The sequence below is a fragment of the Rhincodon typus genome, chromosome 42 (genome assembly GCF_021869965.1).
Source record: "Rhincodon typus isolate 14 chromosome 42, sRhiTyp1.1, whole genome shotgun sequence".
Lineage (NCBI taxonomy): Eukaryota > Metazoa > Chordata > Chondrichthyes > Orectolobiformes > Rhincodontidae > Rhincodon > Rhincodon typus.
Genome location: NC_063373.1, coordinates 9,897,265 through 9,919,332, shown reverse-complemented (window position 1 = coordinate 9,919,332; position 22,068 = coordinate 9,897,265). Strand labels below are relative to the sequence as shown.

The following is a 22,068-nucleotide window of genomic DNA, read 5'->3' as shown; positions in this document are numbered from 1 at the left end:
TGAGCTCCTGAGCTGAGGAGCCTGCAGGCTGTGCTGCTACACTGCGTCCATCTTGCTTCAACTGGTTCAGCCTGAACTGAAACATATTATTGAGACATGAGCACCACGTTTTAAGACAAAGTAAAAGGCTTTCAAGAGGATCCAAAGAACACTTCCAAGAATCAGTCTGGGAATGAGTCATGTCAGTTATGTGGACAGATTGGAAATTGATGCTGGTATCTAGTAGGTAAGTTTTGAGAAATTGTATTTGGAGCAGAGAGCACCAGCACCTTCAATTTAGTATTGAAAGTATTTCACATTGTAAGTATTAATTAAGTTAAAAGGGGTAAAGCATGGCAGGAGAGCTCCAAATCATAGTAGAATGTGGGTGGCACAATTGCTCAGTGATTGTGAGCAGCACAGTGGCTGAGCAGTTAGCACTGCTGTCCAAAGATATACAGGTTAGGTGGATTGGTCATGCTAAATTGCCCATAGTGTCCAGGGATATGCAGGCTAGGTGGATTAGCCATGGGAAAAGCAAGGTTACAGGGATGGAGTAGGGGGTGGGTTAGGTGGGATGCTCTTCATAAGGTTGGTGTGGACTCGATGGGCTGAATGACTTGCTTCCACACTGTTGGGATTCAATGATTCCAGACTCCAATATAAAGCAGTGAACATTATCCCCTAGATCCCACTCTAAAACAGAGAACATTACCTCTTCAGATCGAAATATTAACAGTGAACCTTTCTCCTCCCACAGTCTCCTGACCTGAACATTGCTGAGCTGGAGCCTTGTGAAAAAAAAGACATCTCTTACTCAGATGGACTTTTCTCATAGTTTCAGAGTGCATAAGTTACCCCCACCCCACCAGCCCGCCACACCACAGTCACATCGTGAAGCAGATCAGGCTAGAAATAATCAGGAGCCCAGGCAGTAACTGTGTCAGAGATACAGAGCCAATCTTTGTCGGTGGCCTTTCATTTGAACTGGGCAAAAATGGAAATATGTCTGATTAGTGAAAAGGGCACTTACTTTCAGATTTCAAAATTGAGTTCTTCATCATCCTTGCCCCATTTTATTCTTGCTGTTTATTGTTTTGTTATTTCCCCACCTTTCTTGATTATTTTCTTTCATTTGCATTCAGGAAATTGCTCTTTTGCTATTCACATTGCCTCCAAAAAAAAGTGTCTTCATTTGTCCCATTCCCACTCCCTCTGATCCTGTTGTCAGCAAATCACTCCTGTCCTGTACCCTGTGTCTGAGTAACTAAAGTCCATCTAACATTATGGATTTCCTCACTTCTCCTACCACTAATCAGGGTATATAGTAACAGGCATCCACAGAGATCTTTTCAGTGAGTTCCATTTAACAGGTATGTTAAAGTGTCAGTTCTGAGTTGATAAAACTCCCTCGAGCCAGGTGGAAGTCACACCTACAATCTTCTAATCCATAGTCAGACGCATTATCCATTGCACTGCTGGCCCATGCTACAGGAACGAATAGCAGAATATGAGTCATTTCTGCCAAGTTGTGGTTTTGATGAGTAAATGAGCAACAATGGTAACCCCACAAGCTGAACATTCAGCAAGAAACTCATCTTCATTGCTTGACCTAGTTCACCCTGAACACTGGTGAATTCACTGGAAAGCAAAGACAGCACACCTCACTTTCAGATCTTCACTTTGCTAAAACAGTTCACAAACCTCCAGTGATACAAAAAAAATGAACTGCAGATGCTGGAAATCAGAAACAAAGAAATTAATTGCTGGAAAACTCAGCAGGTTAGCAGCATCTGCGGAGAGAAATCAGAGTTAACGTTTTGAGTCAGTGACGCTCCTTCATATTGGTCTGATTTCTGATTTTGTTTGGGGATATAAAACTGATTTGATGGAAAAAAGAATTGGCATTTCAAAGCTATTTTTTTTATCAAAAGAAAACTTCTGTAGTTGAGAAGTTTATTTTGTTCCCAAAACCTACAGATGAGCTGCAGTTTGAAAGACATGAAAAGAACATAAAAATACAGTACAATGTCACCTGGTGACCTGGGTCCCGCCTCTTCTCAGACTGGCAGAGAGTTAATGCTTTCTGCTGACAGCTCTGGTTTGCTGTGTTAGCTCAGTTCATACTGGAGTAGAATTAGACCATGATAGAGAAAGAGACCCTTTGGTGCACCAGTCCACATCGACCATGTTCCCAAACTAAACTAGTCCTGCCTGCCTGTACTTGGCCCATATCTCTCCAGACCATTCCTCCTCATGAACTTATCTAAATGTCTTTTAAATGTTGTAACTGTACCTGCATCCATTATTTCCGCTGGTAGTTTATTCTACTCATGAACACTCTGTGTAAAAATGTTGTCCCTCAACCTTTTCAAATCTTCCTCCTCTCATCTCAAAAATATGTCGCCGAGCGTTGAACTCTCCCGTCCTAAGGAAAAGACCCTTGCCATTCACATTATGTACATCCCTCGTGATTTTATGAGCCTGCTACGCTGCATTAAAAAAATTCCCAGACTTTCCAGTCTATTTTATATCTCCCATCCCCAGCAACATCTTGGTAATCTTTTCTGAACCCTCTCCAGTTTAATAATATCCTTCCTGTAACAGGGCATCCAGAATTGCACACAACACTCCAGAAGATGTACTTCCTGTACATCCTCAACATGACGTCCCAATATCTATACTCAAAGGTCTGAGCAATGAAGGCAAGTGGGCTAAACATGTTCTTAACTCCCTTGTCTACCAGTAAAGCAAATTTCAAATAATCATCTCCCTGAACTCCTAGGGTTTTCTGTTCTACAACCCTTCCCAGAGTCCTACCATTACTTGTGTAACTTCTGTCTTTGTTGTATTAGCAAAATGTAGTACCTCGCATTTATCCAAGTTAAACCCCAACTGCCAGTCATCAGTCCATTGACCCAATTTATCAATATTTCTTTGTAATCTCAGATAACCTACTTCCCTGTCCGCTATACCACCAATTTTGGTGTAATCTGCAAACTTACTAATCATGCCTCCTATACTCTCATCCAAATCATTTATATAAATGATAAACAAAAGTGAACCCAGTACCAATTCCTGTGGAACACAGCTAGTCACAGGTCTCCAGTCCGAAAGACAACCCTCGACCACCACACTCTGTCTCCTGTGTAGAGACAATTATGTATCCAATTGGCAAGCTCACCCCGAATCCAATGTGATTGAACTTTGCTAATTAGCCTACCATGCAGAACTCTGCTGAATTACATTCCACATTGGTCCAGGAATTCCAAGCAGCAAAGAATTTTAAGAACATCTCATTCTGTCTCCCCGCTCCTGGGATGGTGTTGTTTGTCCCTTTTTCCCTAGGACGGGGCTCTCTCCTTTGGTGGATTATTCAACCATTTTCTTCCACTCGAAACAGAGTTTTGAAATATTCACAAAACTGAAGACTAGGTTTCAGTTTTGTTTCCTTTCCATGTTTCCACCGACCAATTGACATTATTTTTTTCCAAAAACCTTGTTGCAATCCTCCAGCTTCATCATGCCTAGGGATGAGGCAATTCAGTGTTGTGGAGAGATTCCAGAGGTTGGGATTATTCACTTTAGAGCGAAGAAGATTAAACAGAGATTTCATGGTGCTGGTGTTTGGATGGAAGAGCTAGTGAGAAGCTGTTTTCACAGACCAGGATCAATAAACAGAGGATTGGGATTTTAGAACATTGAAGAAAGACGGAGTTGCAGTTATAGAGCACTTTTCACCACCAATGATGAACCCAATGACCATGGGAAGAGGTTCTTTAAAACTTGCTTCCTTCTTCTCCCTGTGTGATATATTGTTGTATTAGCAAAATTTAGTACCTCACATTTATCCAAGTTAAACCCGATCTGCCACTCATCAGTCCATTGACCCAATTCATCAATATTTCTTTGTAATCTCAGATAACCTTCTTCCCTGTACGCTTTACCACCAATTTTGGTGTAATCCGCAAACTTACTAACCATGCCTCCTATATTCTCATCCAAATAATTTTTTTAATGACAAACAAAAGTGAACCTTAGGGATCCCAGATTGACCTCTGCATCATTGACGTCGCACTTACTCCACCCTTTTATTCATTCAGGGGATGACAGCATCGCTGGCTAGGCCAGCACTTATTGCCCATCCCTAATTGCCCAGAGGGCAGTTAAGAGTCAACCACATTGCTGTGGGTCTGCAGTCACATGTAGGCCAGACCAGGTAAGGATGGCAGTTTCCTTCCCTAAAAGACAATAGTGAACCAGGTGGGTTTTTCCCCTGACAATCAGCAATGGATTCATGGTAATAATTAGACTCTTAATTCTAGATATTTATCGAATTCAAATTTTAGAATCAGCCATGGTAGGATTCAAACCCAGGTCCCCAGAACATTACCTAGATCTCTGGATTGACAATCCAGCGATAATACCACTAGGCCGTTGCCTCCCACCAGAAGGGAGAATCATACCCCTACACCAACCAACAAGAACAAAGCGGTTTTGATTCCATTGACCCTTCTTTAGAACTCAGCTGTCTCCACAGATGCTGCCAGACCTGCCAAGTCTGTTTCTTTCATCATTGCTGTAAACCTGTTCAGTGCTGTATCCAATCATTTCCTATCTTCCTTAATGTTTGGCGCCCAGAAATGGGCAACATTTCAGCTGCAGGATCCATTCCATGGGAAACATTTAGAAACAATTATTTTAATTTTCTCCACATGCATTGCTCTGCTGTATTCGCTCCAATGACACCTCTGGTCCTGAAGTCAAACCCCAATCTCAGGAAGTCCTTTCTCATTAAGTGCAGCTTTGTTCCAAAAGTTGGTCGAGTAATTTGGCTAAAATGCAATGCGAATAGCCAAGGCTCATATAGGATTGAAACCCAGCACTTCTCTCATACCACTGCCACCCTACAAGGCCTAAAGTGAGAATCATACCCCTAGACCAACGAGCCATCGATAACTTGGCACGATTAATTGATCCATTACTGTGTTATTTTAGCACGTGTTAAGAGGAATAAAATGGGGACAACAACTACTGCTGTGACTTGGATTTGAACTGAGGTTATTGTGGCCACAATGCAGAGTACATACCACGATATGATCACAGTGCTACATAATGAATCACCCAAAATACGAATAAGTACAGTGCTGGAGCAGCACCAGACAGACAGCAGGAAAACTTACCAAAAAGCAGGCTGAGCTGAACGAACTCAAAATGGGGAGAATATTTCGAATTCGGGGCCCCAGAGGTTGTGAATTCTTAGTCCTGACTCTGTAAAAGACTGAGAGAGATAGATTTCATTTTATTCATTCATGAGATGAAGGCATCACTGCCCATCAGGCAGTTCAGAGTCAACCACATTGCTGTGGGTCTGGAGTCACATGGAGGCCAGACCAAGTAAGAATGGCAGTTTCCTTCCCTAAAGGACAGTAGCAAAACAGGTGTTTTTCTTTTTCCAAGAATGGATTCATGGTCATCATTAGATTCTTAATTCCAGATATTTTATTGAATTCAAATTCCACCATCTGCCGTGGCAAGATTTGAACCCAGGTCCCCAGAACATTATCTGGCTTTTGGATTAACAGTCCAGTGATAATACCACTACACCATTGCTTCCCTATTTCTACAAATTTAAAACATCACAAGCTCAGGCGATAGTGCAGAAAAAATGGTGTTGAAGTAGAAGGTTGTCCATGATCTTGTTGAAAGGCAAGGGGTGTTCGAAGGGTGAAGTGGCTGCATCACAGTCCTATTTCTTACATTCTAAAATTAAAACATTTTTTCTTATATTCGCTTGGTGATTATAATTGATATATAGGTGGAAATGACAGCCTTTTGCTGGGGTATAATCGTGGACGTATTTTTCAATTAGCAATCTAATTTAACGCCGGTCTCTACATCAGCTCCCACACACAATGAAGTAACTGCTGCTGCAGATGATCACATGATCCCAGTTCCCAGCCCCAGAATCAGAGGCAATTTGCTTCACTATTCTATATGGTCAGGGCCAATCTGATTCTAACACTAAATCACCATTTCCACCTCTGCCTGACAAATTTTAAACCCCTTGCTTAACACAACCTTTCACCAACTGCCTTAAAAGTATTCAAGCACTCTACAAGTTGCAGCAGAGATTTACAATGATGTTGCAATGGATTAGATGAAATGGAGACATGTTTTGTTAGGCTGGGATTGTTCTCCTTAGAACAAAGGAGACTGAGGAGAGATTTAGAGTCATATAATGACAGGATAAATATGGACAGGTGGTTTCCCCTTGCTTGAGATTTGAGAACCAGAGGATATAATCTTAGATGAAGATGTTGCCCATTTAATTCTGAAATTAGGAGGAATTCTGTTGCTCAGGGGCCAGTGAATCTGTGGAATTATTTCCCACAGATGGCTGTTGAGGCTGTGTTGGTGGGTATTTTCAAGCTGAGCTGGACAGATGTTTAATCAGTGAGACATTGAGCCTATCCAGGTAAGGCAGGAGAATGGAGTTGAAGATTATTGTTTAGCCATGACCCCATTGAATAGTGGAGCAAACTCGATGAAGCCGAATGGCCTACTTCTGGTGCTACGTCATCCAGTCTATGGTCTTCTTGATTGATACATTCAAAATTTTGAGGGTTTTGCAAAAAGTGAAACAAAAGTTGTACTTAACTGAGCAAACAGATCAGTAACTAGGCTCATCAGCTCACGCAAGAACAAAAGTGCTGTGACATGGAGACAATGAATGGCACTTTGCATGCCACAGATATCCTGTGCAATGGATATGTGCACAAGCTGTGATTGTTCAAGACAATTGATGAACCTTATACAGTTGGCTGTTTGCTGATCATGCAGGATGATAGATCACGGTATGATTGAAACACAACAAACGGGGGTGTCACTGAATGAAAGATATATAAAGTATCTGTTTCCTTTGTTCTGTTGAGAAGTGTTCTGCTGTTCCAGTTGTGATTGATTTCTACTGGTTTAATAAATACTGTTTGAAATATTGATTAGAATCTTACGTAGAGTGTTTGTTTAAAATACTCATCAACAATTCCCCTGGATAAACCTGTGCTTCCGATCTCGCGTTTTTTGCTTTTCTGTTTTCTTTTATACTCAATGTGAATTCATAGAAAGTGAAAGATGGGAGAGAAAATGGCATTCCTTTTCATCACCACACTTCAATTTACATGTCAATAAAACTTAGGTGACAGGTTCTAATTCTTGATTTAGACTTGACTGCAGTGTCCACAATTCAAGAATCCCCAGTGAGATAAATTGACAAGAATAGGATTTCAATTCCAATTTCTACACATGATGAAGGGTCCAGACATGAAACATCAACTTTCCTGGTCCTCTGATGCTGCCTGACCTGCTGCGCTCCTCCAGCTATCAACTCTGGCAATAGTGGTAATCAGTTGGAACAGCAACAAGAGTGTGATTTAAACTCATTGTGCTGCAGATGATCATGTAATCCCAGTTCCCAGGCCCAGAATCAGAGAAACTCAGTGGCACAACTGCAAAGATACAACCGGAAATGGGGATGGGAATGAGCGCGCGGAGCTCCTCAGTGGCTCTGGTGACAGTCGATGAGCGTGCAGTCCTTCCATGACTGTACAGAGGCGTGTGAAATGCTGAGGCTCTGAGCTCCGACCTCAACCAGAGAAGCTTTTATTGACATGGACCAGGGATTATTGGGAACATCAGCCTGTGGGAAATATTACAGAACAATGTTGGCCAAAACACAGAATTTATTTATGAAGAACAGTTTCTTTGGTTGGATCATGATCTGTCCCGGGGAACTGTCTCAATTATCAAATATATTAGAGATTCCTCCCCCTACCCCCTACAGACTCCTCCTGCCTGTTAAATTCACTCTTTGTATGTTTGCCTGTGTGTCTTTTAAACAGGATTTTTCTTTCATAGCCACGACCTTTCATCAGAGCCTGGGGAATTTTCGTGTGTCTGATACCATAGAGAGAGGAAGTGAAAAAAATCCATAAGTTGTCAGTTATGGAAGCCAGGAGAGCGAGAATGGGGAGGTAAAGAGAGTACAGAGAATAAATTGTTCAGACGAATTTGAATGTCATTGTACACGATTCAGGGAATTTTACCATCCACAGACAAATGACATGTGGGATGTAATAAAAACATGAATCGCTGGAGAAACTCAGCAAATTTGACAGCATCTGTGGAGGGATCCTTCTTCAGTGAGCCTTCTTCAGAGCACTTCAGAATGTAACTGCTAGATCAACCTTTACTATAACTTCAGGCAATTAATGAATCTGCCCATCTCAGTGAGTTGGCTGGTCTGCTCGGCCCCTTTGTTTGTCTGACATTGTTTGTGTGTCTTGATGGTGCATTGCTGCTTTTAGTGTGTGTGTGTGGCTGTCACATTCTGGGTGGTGTGATACGTTGGAATTGTGTAGCAGGGGTAGCCTACCAACATGTGTCCTTCTGTTCACAGGTGATGAGAAAGTAAATATTTGTCTCATTTGCGATATTAGTAATAGCAGTAGTGCATATTTAGATAGCAGATTGGTGCAGTAGGAGCATGTTGAGCCTATAACCTAGAGATTGATAGATCAAAACCATTCTTTGTTATTCAGACTTTGACAGCGACAGTTGGTTTTGCTCACAACGTTTCTATAAGCTTCTTGCTCCCAGTAAATGCTTCAGTCTGGAGGAGACTGTATTTATCCTGACACGGACACACCCTGTAAGCTGTTCATCTGTTCAGAGTGTAGTAAGGGATTCATTCTGCTCTTACATCATCGAGTTCACATTGATGCCTTTCAGTTGCACTCACTGTAGAAAGCTTACCGAGTTCCCCCAACCTCATTGTACACTAGCAAGTCCACACTGGGAGAAACCATTCAGCTGATCAGGGTGAGGAAATGGATTCACTCAATCCTGTAGCCTGCATTTACATGAACACTCTCACCTCGAGAGACGCCATTCCCCTCCTCCAGGTGTGGGAAGGGATACACTAGGTCATCCCACCTGCTGACACAACAGTGTGTTCACATATTAGTGCAGGGTTTGGATTTTGCTGTTACTGCTGCTGTTAATCACACCCAGAACTGTTAGTCTGACAATGTTTAGTTTGTTAACATTTCCTGTAACTGATTGGAGTTTAATATTCTGGATGTGTTGCTGCTCTTTGGTGTTTCAATGTTTCTTGTTAAAAACACCATCTATGGATCTTTCCCCGATTATGGTCATTTCCCTGAACTCAATCACACCACTGTTCTGAACTTTTGCTTCAGTTGATCTTTCATGCAAAATCACCAATTAAATTTCTGAGATGTTCCACACATCACCAAAGAGAAAGTGCTGATTAATCATTGCTGACAATTCTTAATGACGTGCATTCTTCACAGTGACCCCTTCATTATGGGCTGAAATTATCGAGGAACATGGAGCAGAATATTGATAGATTTTTCAGGCCCATCAATAAATGCTTCATTAATTGACATTGATCTTGATGAAGTTTGGAAGTTGCTGGGTTCAATAATTTATGACAATTTATCAATATTTGATAAAGGTGGAACTTACAATAAAGACTGATTTCAGATCCATTCAGCAGAGGTAGCATCTGTCATTGAAGCAAATACTAAAGCCTCCTGATGTACAACATAAACCCAACAGCTGGAATGCAGTTTAATTTAAAGGAGACAAGACAGTCATGTATACTGGAGGAAGATATGGTGCAAATAAACACTGGGTCAATCTGAGCAAAGAAATCCAAACTACCTTTGCTGATTGTATCACACACAGCATGTAGATTTCAATCGAGAGAGAACTTGGTACAACCATCACCAACATTACCTCTGTCAGAACTTGACAGGTGGTGAAGTACACGGGGACAGAACTAAACAGATGCTCCCCTGGGTTGAACATTACTCTGAACTTTACACCTGTGAGGTGGACACGACCAGTCCCGATTTGATGCTCTCCTGCAACTTGCTGTTGTGTTGGTTGTGGTACCCTCATGACCTGCCCTGGAAATAGGCCATTGATTGTGGAGCTAGCAGAAAGGTTCCTGGCAGGGATGGAATCACAGCTGAACTGCTCAAACATAACAGAAAGTTCCATCTACTGCCACATCTTCATGATCTCTTCCTCTTGTTAGAAGGTAGGATCTGTTCCATTGGACATGCGTGATTAGGAACATAATAACATGGACTCGGTGGGCTGAATGGCCAGATTCTGTTCTATGTGTCTCATCTAAGGCTTCAACTGGTAGACCAACCTGAATAAATACAAGGACGTCCATGATAGGAAGATAAAGGGCAAATGTGGGGGCTGTGGGAAGGGATTCAGTTTACCATCCCAGCAGGAAACTCATCAGCACAGTCACAATGGAGAGAGATTTTTCACCTGCTCCATCTCTGTGGGAAGGGATTCAGCAAATTATTCAGCTTCCAGAAAGACCAGATCATTCACGTTGAGGAAAATTCAGAAAACTGGCTCTGTGCGTGAGAGTAGATTCAATCAGTCATCAAATCTCTAGATACAGAATTATGCTAACTCTTTGTGCTTTCAGTGCATGAAGAAAATTCCCAAAGAAAAGCTGTATTCCCTTTATGTGTTAAGTTCAGCTCCTTATGACCAGTTACCAATGACAAAGGCTTCTGCCTGCCATCAACTCTGAGACTGGAGCCAGGTAGCTGAGCATCTTGCGATGTTAATATTTTGGAAGAAGCTATTGGATCTCTGGAGGAGAAGGAGCTGCATTTCCTCAGTGAGAAAAACGAAGTCCACCCTGAAGACAGTAGTTTATTTCCCATGTCGAGTTGTTATAGATTATAACTTTTAATTTGATAAGTCAAAGACCTTTGTAAGTGTGAAGCAGTTACTCTGTGCCTCCTGCAAACAAGTGAAAGTACCTGTACAAGGAAGATCGAGAAGCTGCATTCTGATCAGGATCTCTTCAGCAAATCCTGTGGACAGGGACTACTGAATTGCCCGGCTAGTCTCTCCATCGATTCATGACATCCATGATTTTGTTTCTTATCTGTGGCTGTTTGTGTGTGTTTGTGGATGACAAATTTACAAGGTGTTAAAATTTCAAAGAGTAGTTATATCCCAATGTTTCATAATTGTTTATCTGGAGCTAAAGTCTACTTACTTGTAATAAATAGTCATTCTTCATAGAATCCCTACTGTGTGGAAACAGGCCATTTGGCCCAACAAGTTGACACTGCCCCTCTGAAGAGCATCCCACCCAGATTCATTCCCCTAATTTCCCACATCTAACCTCAACATCCCTGGGTACGATGGGCAATTTAGCATGGCCAATCCACCTACCCTGCACACCTATGGACTGTGGGAGGAAACCCACACAGACACAGGAAGGATATGCAAACTCCATACAGACAGTTGCCCAAGGCTGGAATCGAGCCCAGGTCCCTGGTGCTGTGAGGCAGCAGTGTTAACCACTGAGCCACCATGCCACCATTCTTGTCAAGTACAGAAACCTGGTCCATACTTTCTGTTAATGTGGATCTAAAAGACAGAAACGAATCAATTTTGGAAAAAATTGCATTCTTCTCAAAATCTTTTCCTTTTATGCTGACTCTGGGAATAGTTGGGCTCGATTTCCAGCGCAAGACCCCGATGAGGCATAACACAATGCTGTGGAGGAAGAATTTGTGACTGATAATTTTCTGGAGCCATATGTCGAGGATTCAGCTAGGGTACAGAATACTTTAGATCTGCTATTAGAGAATGAGAAAGGGCTATTTAATAACCTTATTGTGATGAAAAAAAACTTTCAGAAATAGTGAACAATCTGAGAGCTCAACCCATTACTTCTGAAGCAGACATTCTGGTACCATTTTGGCAACACCTCTCTGCAAGAGAAACAGCACGGAACAAACCTGTCTTAAAGGCACAGTACTGTCACACAAGGAGGACAAAGAAATTGATGAATTGAGAATATAATGTGAATACAAAACAAAAAAAAAATTGTAAACCTTAGGTAAATATGCAAAAATGAAAAGTTTAGCAAAGACAATTGTGGGTTCACTCCACACAAAGACAGGATAATTTGTAATCCAAAATAGAGAAATGGCAAAGAATCTAAATGAGCACTTGTGTCTGCCTTCACAGAAGAAGATATAAGAGGTCTCCTTGAAAAGAAAATGGAATGTTCTAGATTTCGTAAAATATAGAATTGGAGAAATCAATGGGACAGAGTTGAGAAATTTGCAAGATACAATGACCTCCATCCTCAAGTGTTGACAGACATGGCTACAGAGCTCCTGAATACATTAGTCACCATCTTTGAAAATCCAATTAATTCTGCAATGGTGCCTTCAGACTGAGAGATTGTAAACATCACTACAATGTAAAAGGAGGGAGAGGGAAAATAGGGAACTGCAACCTGAGATTAGTAGGAGAAAAATACCAGAACCTATTACATAGGGTGTGATTGTTAGATATTTAGAAAACAAAGATCTGTTTGGATAAAGTGGACAGATTTATTAAGGGAAAGTCATGTTTGAGAGATATTACATGTGTTCTTTCAGGGTGTTACCAGCAGAGTCTAGAAGTGGGAACCAGTGAATGTGGTGTATTTATTTTTCAGAAAGGGAATAAAATTAAAGTGCACCAGATTGAGAGTAATATCCTAGCATGGATTGAAGACTGCTTAAGAGATGGATGCAGGGAGTAGGAATAAATGGCTCATTCTCATGTAGGTAGACTGTGACCAGTGGGGTACTGCACGGATCAGTGGTTGGACTCCAGATATTGACAATCAATATCAATGATTTGGAAGTGGAGGCTGAGGAGAGGGGGATTATGTTTCCAAATTTGCAGATGACACAAAACATTGTGGGAATACACGTTGTGAGGTAGCTGCAAAGAGGATTCAAGGAGTTGAGACTTGATTAGAGAGTGGGCAAGAGCACAACTGATGGAATGTTACAAGGATGTAAGAGATTATCCATTTTGGTTGGAAAGGTCAAAGTGAAGAGTATTCTTTAAACGGTGAGAGATTGGAAAGTGCAGATGTCCAAAAGTGTCCTTGTTCATAACTCACAGGAAACTAGTATGGCAGCAACCAATTAGGAAGGCAAATAGTATGTTCTCCTTTATTGCAAAAGAATTTGAGAACTGAAGCAATCTTGCTTCATTTGTACAGACACTGGTGAGACCACCCCAGGAGGATTGTGTGCAGTTGTGGTCCCCTTGCCCTGGGAAGAATGTACTTGCCATCGAGGGAGTGCAGTGGAGATTCAGCAGACTGATTCCTGGGACAGTGGGACTAACATATTAGGAGGGATTGAGGAGATTGGGTCCTTAATCTCTGGAGTTTAGAAGAATGTGAGGTGATCTCATAGAAATTTACATATTTCTGAAAGAGATAAATGAGATTAGATGCAGAAAAGCTGTTTCCCCTGGCTGTGGGATCCACAACTAGGAACAAAGTCTCAGAATAAAAGGCAAGCCATTTAGAATTGAGATGAGGAGGACCCTTAGTGGGTAGTGAGCCTTTAATGTTCTCTTCCCTAGAGAGCTGTAGAAGCTCAGTCATTCAGTAAGTTCAAGACGGAGATTGATAGAGTTCCAATTACTAATGACATCAAGACACATGGGATTGCATAGGACTGTGGTACTGAGGGAAATGATCAGCCATATCTAGAATAGAGGAGCAGGCTCTTGAGGCTGAGTTACATTCTTCTATGCTCCAACACAGCTTGTGTCATAGTTCAATGAGACCTCAATAATCACTGAGCCTGTATAAAATGTAACTCAAATAGACACAGCTTGTGTCATAATTCCGTGAGAGCTGATCACTCGCTGAGTGAGTCTGTTTCAATGTAACTCAGACACAGCTTCCTTTGCTCCTGCTCCCACAACTTGAGTCAGGACAATATCCACCCCCAAATGCTTATTTCCATCAGCACTCTACCTAGGGGAGCGTGTGTGGGGGAGATGATGCTTCAACTAACTGTACCACCATCAGTGTCAATAGGAAACCTGCCCAAAGGATAAATTGGGGACCATCAGGGGGAGTTTGGCCCATTGGGAGAGTGAGAGAGAGGGAAGCAACAGGACTGCTGACCCGATTGTCACCGTTCTTCTAACAAAGAAACTCCATGAGCTCTTCATTCTTGTGCTTCGAGGTGAGGATAGAGGACACGGAGAGGGAGAGAGAGAGCTTGAAAAGGAGTGATCCCATGTTAGAGACATTTAAAAGACACCAACACACTGTGGAGGTAAGACAAATGTAATTTATTTGAGATGCAGAGTATTAACAGATATTACTGGGTTCATTAACATTGGCAGAAACAGAGCCCCTTGAGCATGGATGTGATGAACAGCAAAATCCAATCACTGTATTGACTGGTGAACTCGCTAGTGTGTCAGCAGGTTACATGAATGTGCAAATCCCTTCCCACACATAGTGTGTGTGAATGGCTTCTCCCCAGTGTGAACTCTCTGTTGTGTCAGCAGATGGGATGAATGGCTTGAACCCCTTCCCTTCCCACAGTGGGAGCAGATGAATGGCTTCTCCCCAGTGTGAACTTGTTGATGATTCAGCAGGTGGGAATCCCTTCCCACACTAGGTGCAGGTGAACGATCTCTCTCCAGCGTGCAGTCACTGAGTGTTTGAGAAGGGTGGATGACTGAGTGAGCCCCTGACCACACTCGGTGCTGGTGAACGGTCTCTCCTGAGTGTGACTGTGCCAATGATTTTCAAGGTCAGATGAGTAATGTAATCCCTTCCCACAGTATTCTCATTTCCATAGCTTCTCCCTGCTCTGATTCCGTTTGTGTGTTGACCGGCCACATGATTGACTGAAGCCTTGTCCATACGCAGAACACATGTAAGGTTTCTCTTCACTGTGAATGCTGCCTTTTCCTTCCATGTCCAAAGGCCAGTGATATTCAGCTCCTCAGAATCGAGAGTTGCTGGCAGCTCTCAATCCGATGTTTGATTTGAGCTTCCTGTCTGTTAATCCTCCCTTTCCAATTGCTTGGAAAATAAATTGAAAACAGCAAAAATTGGAATGAGAGCTGCCAGATTGTCATAAAACTCACTTGGATCATTTCATGTCCTTGAAAGGGCAGAAGTTGGAAAATACAGAACAAATCAGGCTTTGGGAACCAGCTGTAGTCAGTCATTATTTCTGCAGAGCCAGTAGAGTGGGAGGTTTGAATGATACAACAACAATGCTGTCTGTGTAACAATATAAACTGTACAACTGGCTGACCAGAATCTGCGTCAGTCTTTAATTGGATAAATGTAAATGACCTGGGCTTGCTGAAAAAGTATTACTGTAAGCAAATGAGGATTCATGGCCCATCTTTGGAAATGTGCAATCTCCCTTGCACACAGATGAGACTGCACCTGGAGTACTGTGTTCAGTACTGGCGTCCGTACTTATGAGAGGTTGTTAATACATTAAAAGAAGGTTTAATGAACTCGTACCTAGAATGAGTGGATTGCCTTCCTAGGAAGGGCTAGACAGGCTAGGCCTGTATCCTCTGGAGTTTAGAAGAGAAAGAGAAGACTGAGACATAAAAGATCCTGAGGGTACCTGACCAGGTGGATGTTGAAAACATGTTTTCTCTTGTCGGAGAATCTAGAACTGGTTGAAAAATATGGGTGAGCATGTTAAAACAGAGATGAGGAAACAGTTCATTACACTTCATTACACTGAGGGCTCAGTGTCTTGGAATTTGCTTCCTTAAAAGTCAGTGGGTGCTGAATCTTCAAATATTTTTAAGGCAGAGGCAGATAGATTCTTAATGACCAAGATGATGAAAGATTAGTGGGATATGCAGGCATATAGAGTTGAGTTTGAAATCAGATCAGCCATGATGTTATTGAACGGCAGAGCAGGCTCTAAGGGCCGGATGGCCTACTCATGTTCCCTATTCATATGTTCAAATAAACTGGTGACCAAGGAAACTCGAGTCTTGTCCAGTTACTGGGGTGAGGAGGGTGTTTGAGCTCCCACTTCACCCACCCAGTGGAAATAACTCCTCTGCATCTACCTGACCAGCTTCAATTAACATCTGGACAATTTTAATCAAATCATTCCTCATCCTTCTAAATTCCAGGGAATACAACATTCCTGGTGAGATGATGCACTTTGGGTAGAGAAGAGGTAGAGAACATTCAAAATAGAAACAGTAGTAGTTCATTCGGCCCCTTGAGCCTCAAAGGTCACAGCTGATCTATCTAGGCTTCAATTCCATGTTAAACTTGACCTGAAAATGTTTTTTTTTAAATTCAGTCATGCAACGTGGGCATCACTGGCTGGCCGTAGTTGCCTTTGTGAAGGTGGTGGTGAACTCCCTTCTTGAACTGCTGTGGTCCATGTGCTGTAGTTAGACCCACAATGCTGTTAGGGTGGGTATTCAGGATTTTGACTCACCTTTTATAGTAGACACTAGCATTTGCCCCACTACCAGTGTCATGCAAATTCACTTTTTTCTCTCTGCCTCCCTTCTGAAATAACAGGGTTATGTTAGCTACCCTCCAATCAGTAGGAACTGTTCCAGAGTCTATAGAAGTTTTGAAGATAACCCACTAGTGCATCTGCTATTTCTAGGGCCACTTCTTGAGCTACTTCGGGATGAAGGTCATGAGACTCTGAGGACTAACTTGGTTTAATCCCATTAGTTTCCTCAGTATAATTTTCCTATTAATACTGATTTCTTTCCATTCCTCCTTCCCATTAAACCCTGTGATTCCCCTTATTTTTGGGATGTTATTTGCATCCTTTCTGAAGGCATGAGGCATGTTTAATTGATCTGCCATCACTTCATAAAGCATTATGATTGTAGGAGACCCTATATAATCTTTTACTATCAATATTAATTTAAGAGTTGAATGATGACCATGAAACCCTTGTTGATCATCATGAAAAGCCCACCTGGTTCCCTAATGTCCTTACCCGGTCCTAAGCCAGTCTGGTTTAGACATAACTCCAGCCCCTTAGCAATACAGTTGACTCTTGACAGCCCTCTGGGCAGGCAGGGATGGGCAGTAAACGCTGGCCTAGCCAGCAATGCCCACATGCTGTGAATAAATTAAAAGAACTATTGGTTTGTATGGTCCCTGCAAGCAAACTCTCATACTCTATTTTCTGACTCTTAATCAATCCCTTTGTTTCCCTTGCTGAAATCTAAACTGTTCCCAGTCATCAGGTCTGTTGTTTTATTTGGCCAATTTATATGCAGTTTCTTTAAATTTAATACTAACCATAATTTCCCTGTCTTACCATGGTTTGACTACGTTTCCCACATTGTTTTTGTACCGAATGGGATGAACAACTTTTGTAGTCCATGCACTCTTTAAATGTTTGCCATTACCTATCTCCCATCAACCATTTAAATACTGATCCAAAATTTATCAAAACTAGCTCATGCCTCATACCATTATAATTTCCTTTATTTAGTTACAGGACCCTAGCCTCAGAAACAACAACATCACTCTCCATCTTAATGAAGAATTGTATTCTATTGTGGTCAATCTTTCCTAAGGCCCATGTTCAGTGAGATTGTCAATTATTCCTTTCTCATTACCCAGTGCCCAATTGCTTCATCAACATATTGATTCATAAAACTGTCCCATATACGCACTAAGAATTCCTCTTTATCATATTGCTACTGATATGCTTTGTCGAATACATGTACACATTAAAGTCACCTATAATTACAGCCATAACTTGATTACTTGCATCTCTAAATTCCATTCTAATTCCTTCCCCAATATTGCTACTGCAGTTTGGGGTCGATATACAATACTACAATTTTCTGCCCATTGGTGTTTCTAAGCTCAACTCCTACAGATTCTACTTCAACAGAGCTGATAACCTTGCTGACAATCACATTACGTCAGCAGTTCTAATCCACCGCCCTCTCTTTCTTGCTTGCCCAATTTATCCTTCTTAGACAACCGACCTGGTTGAGGGCCCCGTTAACAACGGTGCTGGGGAATCCTCGGTTGAGGAAGAAGGTGGACATTTCGCAGGCTCCCTCATCGAAGTTGGCCTCATTGGAACATATGTGATGGAGATGGAGGAAGTGAGAGAATGGGATGGAGTCTTTGCAGGAAGCAGGGTGTGAGGATGTGTAGTCCAGGTAGCTGTGGGAGTCAGTGGGTTTATAGTGGATGTTAGTGGCCAGTCTATCCCCAGAAATGGAAACAGAGATGTCAAGGAATGGAAGGAAGGAGTCAGAGATAGACTATGAAAATGAGAGTGGGTTGCAAGTTGGAAGCGAAATTAATGAACATTTCTGATACCAGATGAGAGAGGGAAGCAGCACCGATGATATCACTGATATATCAGAGAACGAGTTGTGGCCGGGGGCTCGAATAGATCTGAAACAAGGAATGTTCTATGTACCCCACGAAGAGACAGGCATAACTGAGACCCATGTGGGCACGCATGGCTACCCCTCTGACCTGAAGAAATTGAGAGGAGTTAAAAGAGAGTTTGCTGAGGGTGAGGACGTGCTCGGATAAGTGGACGAAGGTTGTGGTGGGTTGAGACTGTTCAGGCCTTTGCTCCAGGAATAAGTGGAGAGCCCTGAGACCATCCTGGTGGGGATGGACATGTAAAGGGATTGCACATCCATGGTAAAGAGGAGGCAGCTTAAGTCTGCAAACTGGGAATTCTGAAACTGGCATAAAGCCTCAAGGAATCAAGATGCAGCTGGGCAGGGACTGGATCAGGGAGAAAAGGTAGGATCAATCTCCTAAACCGCCTCTGAATCACTGCCAGTATATTTACAGAAGAAGACCACATCTGCACACAGTAACTGAAATGTGATCTCAGCAATTCCCTGCACAAATGAAGCAGAACTTCCTTACATTTATAGATAACTCAGTGTGGAACTGGAGGAACACAGTGGGCCAGGCAGCATCAGAGGAGCAGGAAAATTGACATTTCAGGTCGGGACCCTTCCAAAGAAATGTCAACTTTCCCAGTCCTCTGATGTTGCCTGGCCCACTGTGCTCCTCCAGCTCCACACTGTGTTATCTCTGATTCCAGCATCGGCAGTTCTTACTGTCTCTGAGTTGCTCAGTTGCTCCTAATAATAAAGCAGGCAGCCAATTAGGTTTCTTGTTTACATGTCAAATCCGCATACTAACTTTGTGACTCATACCTTTTATAACTTTAAATCCCTCTGCACCTCAGAATTCTGCAGTCATTCCCCATTTAGGGAAAATTCTGCTCTTATTTACTCTTCCTGCTAAAGCAAGTGACTTTCCATTTTCCTACATCATACCCCATCTGCAAGCTAGTTCGCCCATACACTAAATCTATCTACATCTGCCTGCATTGTCATGTCTTCATCACAGCATAGTTTTCTATTCATCCTTAACTATCCTGCTTTCAATCTCTTCAGGTGAGTGTTTTATGTAAGTTGTAAAACGTTGGGTACTGTATTAAGCCCAACCAACTTAAAGATGGACTAGTGAGAGAATCCTAGAATCCCTACAGTGCAGAAAGAAGCCGTTCAGCTCATAGAGTCAGCAACGACCTTCTGAAGAGCATACCATCCAGACTCTTCCACCCACCCACCTAACATGCACATCCCTCGACCAAATGGAGCAATTTTTTAGCATGTCCAATCAACCTAACCTGCCCATCTTTGGACCATGGGAAGAAACCCATGCAGTCAAAATGAGAACGTTCAAACTCCACACAGACATTCGCCCGAGGCTGGAATCAAACATGGGTTCCTGGTGCTGTGAGGCAGCAATGCAAACCACTGAGACATAATGCTGCCAAAAATTGACTGGTGAAACCTAGAATAGAACCAGGAACCTTTACATCTTCAGGCTAAAGTAGTCCCAACTGAGTTATTCCAGCAACAGCAAATACAGGGAGAATAAAGCTCTTTTTTTCCCCCCAGTGTGATTAGTAGTCCTTTCTGCTTATCGGTGGAAACGAAGAGAATCAATGACTTGAATAAGGAAATTAGATAAACATTTAAGGGAAATAAACTTGCGCAACTTTGGGGAGACAGCAGGGGAATCAGAGAGGCTGTGTTTCAAGACAGAAAGTTGGCATTGATGAAATATGGCTAAATTACTTCTTTCTGTGCCATAATGAATCTCAGACTGATTTCTGCAACCTGCGCTCATAATATAACCCTTGAGTCCAGGTATCATTGGGGTAAAGCGAGAGGTGTTTTGGGTTCTGGTGTGGTCAAAGACACAAATCACAGGACACCAGGTTATAGTCCAATAGGCCTGTTAAAAATTACAAGCTATCAAGAGCGCTGCACCATCGTCAAGTGGAGTTCACACGTGGGATTTTAAATAAACCTGGCATCGATAGGTTGGAGCACCAGTCACCCACACTTCCTAATTGGTCAGGGTGTTCGCCCCGCCCCTCATTCTCTCCGAGATAGTAGGAACTGCAGATGCTGGAGAATCCGAGACAAGGTGCAGGGCTGGACGAACACAGCAGGCCAAGCAGCATCACAGGAGCAGAGAGGCTGACGTTTTGGGCCTAGACCCTTCATCAGAAAAGGGGGAGGGGAAGGGGGTTCCGAAATAAATAGGGAGAGAGTGGAAGGCGGATAGAAGAGGGATAGAGGAGAGGAAACAAACAGGTCGAAGAGGCGGGCATGGAGCCAGTAAAGGTGAGTGTAGGTAGGGAGTTAGGAAGGGGATAGGTCAGTCCACGGAGGACGGACAGGTCAAGGGGGTGGGATGAGGTTGGTCGGTAGGAGATGGAGGTGCGGCTTGAGGTGGGAGGAGGGGATAGGTGGGAGGAAGAACAGGTTAGGGAGGCAGGGATGAGCTGGACTGGTTTTGGGATGCGGTAGGGGGAGGGGAGATTTTGAAACTTGTGAAATCCACATTGATACCATTGGGCTGCAGGGTTCCCAAGCGGAATATGAGTTGCTGTTCATGCAACCTTCGGGTGGCATCGTTGTGGCACTGCAGGAGGCCCAGGATGGACATGTCGTCTGAGGAATGGGAAGGGGAGTTGAAATGGTTCACGACTGGGAGGTGCAGTTGTTTATTGTGAACCGAGCGTAGGTGTTCTGCAAAGCGGACAAGGGAGGCGCAGTTGTAGTATGGCGCACTGACCTCTACATTGCCGAGGCCAGACGCCAACTCTCCGACACCTCCTCCTACCGCCCCCTTGATCATGACCCCACCCCTGAGCACCAAACCATCATCTCCCAAACCATCCACAACCTCATCACCTCAGGTGACCTCCCATCCACGGCCTCCAACCTCATCGTTCCCCAACCTCGCACTGCCCGCTTCTATCTCCTTCCCAAAATCCACAAACCTGAATGCCCTGGTCGACCCATTGTCTCCGCCTGCTCCTGCCCCACCGAACTGATCTCCAACTATCTAGACTCCATTTTCTCCCCCCGGTCCAGGAACTCCCTACCTATGTCCGTGACACCACCCACGCCCTCCACCTCCTCCAGAACTTCCAATTCCCCAGTCCCCAACACCTCATCTTTACCATGGACGTCCAGTCCCTCTACACCTGCATTCCCCATGCAGATGGCCTTAAGGCCCTCCGCTTCTTAATGTCCCGCAGGCCCGACCAGTCCCCCTCCACTGATACCCTCATCCGCTTAGCCGAACTCGTCCTCACACTCAACAACTTCTCTTTCAATTCCTCCCACTTCCTACAAAGGGGGTAGCCATGGGTACCCGCATGGGCCAAAGCTACGCCTGCCTCTTTGTAGGTTTCGTGGAACAATCCCTCTTCCGTACCTACACCGGCCCTAAACCCCACCTCTTCCTCCATTACATTGACGACTGTATCGGCGCCGCCTCGTGCTCCCACGAGGAGTTCGAACAGTTCATCCACTTCACTAACACCTTCCACCCCAACCTTAAGTTTACCTGGACCATCTCCAACACCTCTCTCCCCTTCCTGGACCTCTCTGTCTCCATATCGGGCAACCACTGAGAAACCGATATTCATTTCAAGCCCACCGACTCCCACAGCTACCTAGAATACTCGTCCTCCCACCCACCTTCCTGCAAAAATGCTATCCCCTATTCCCAATTCCTTCGCCTCCGCCACATCTGCTCCCAGGATGAGGCATTCCACTCCCGTACATCTCAGTTGTCCTCGT

General features: G+C 43.3%; 1 protein-coding gene across 2 annotated transcripts in view; it reads left to right on the top strand.

The window, feature by feature from the left end:
* The window catches only part of LOC109923573 (gastrula zinc finger protein XlCGF7.1-like), a 243,819-nt gene that overhangs the window by 89,690 nt on the left and 132,061 nt on the right, over positions 1-22,068 (top strand). The window lies entirely within an intron of this gene.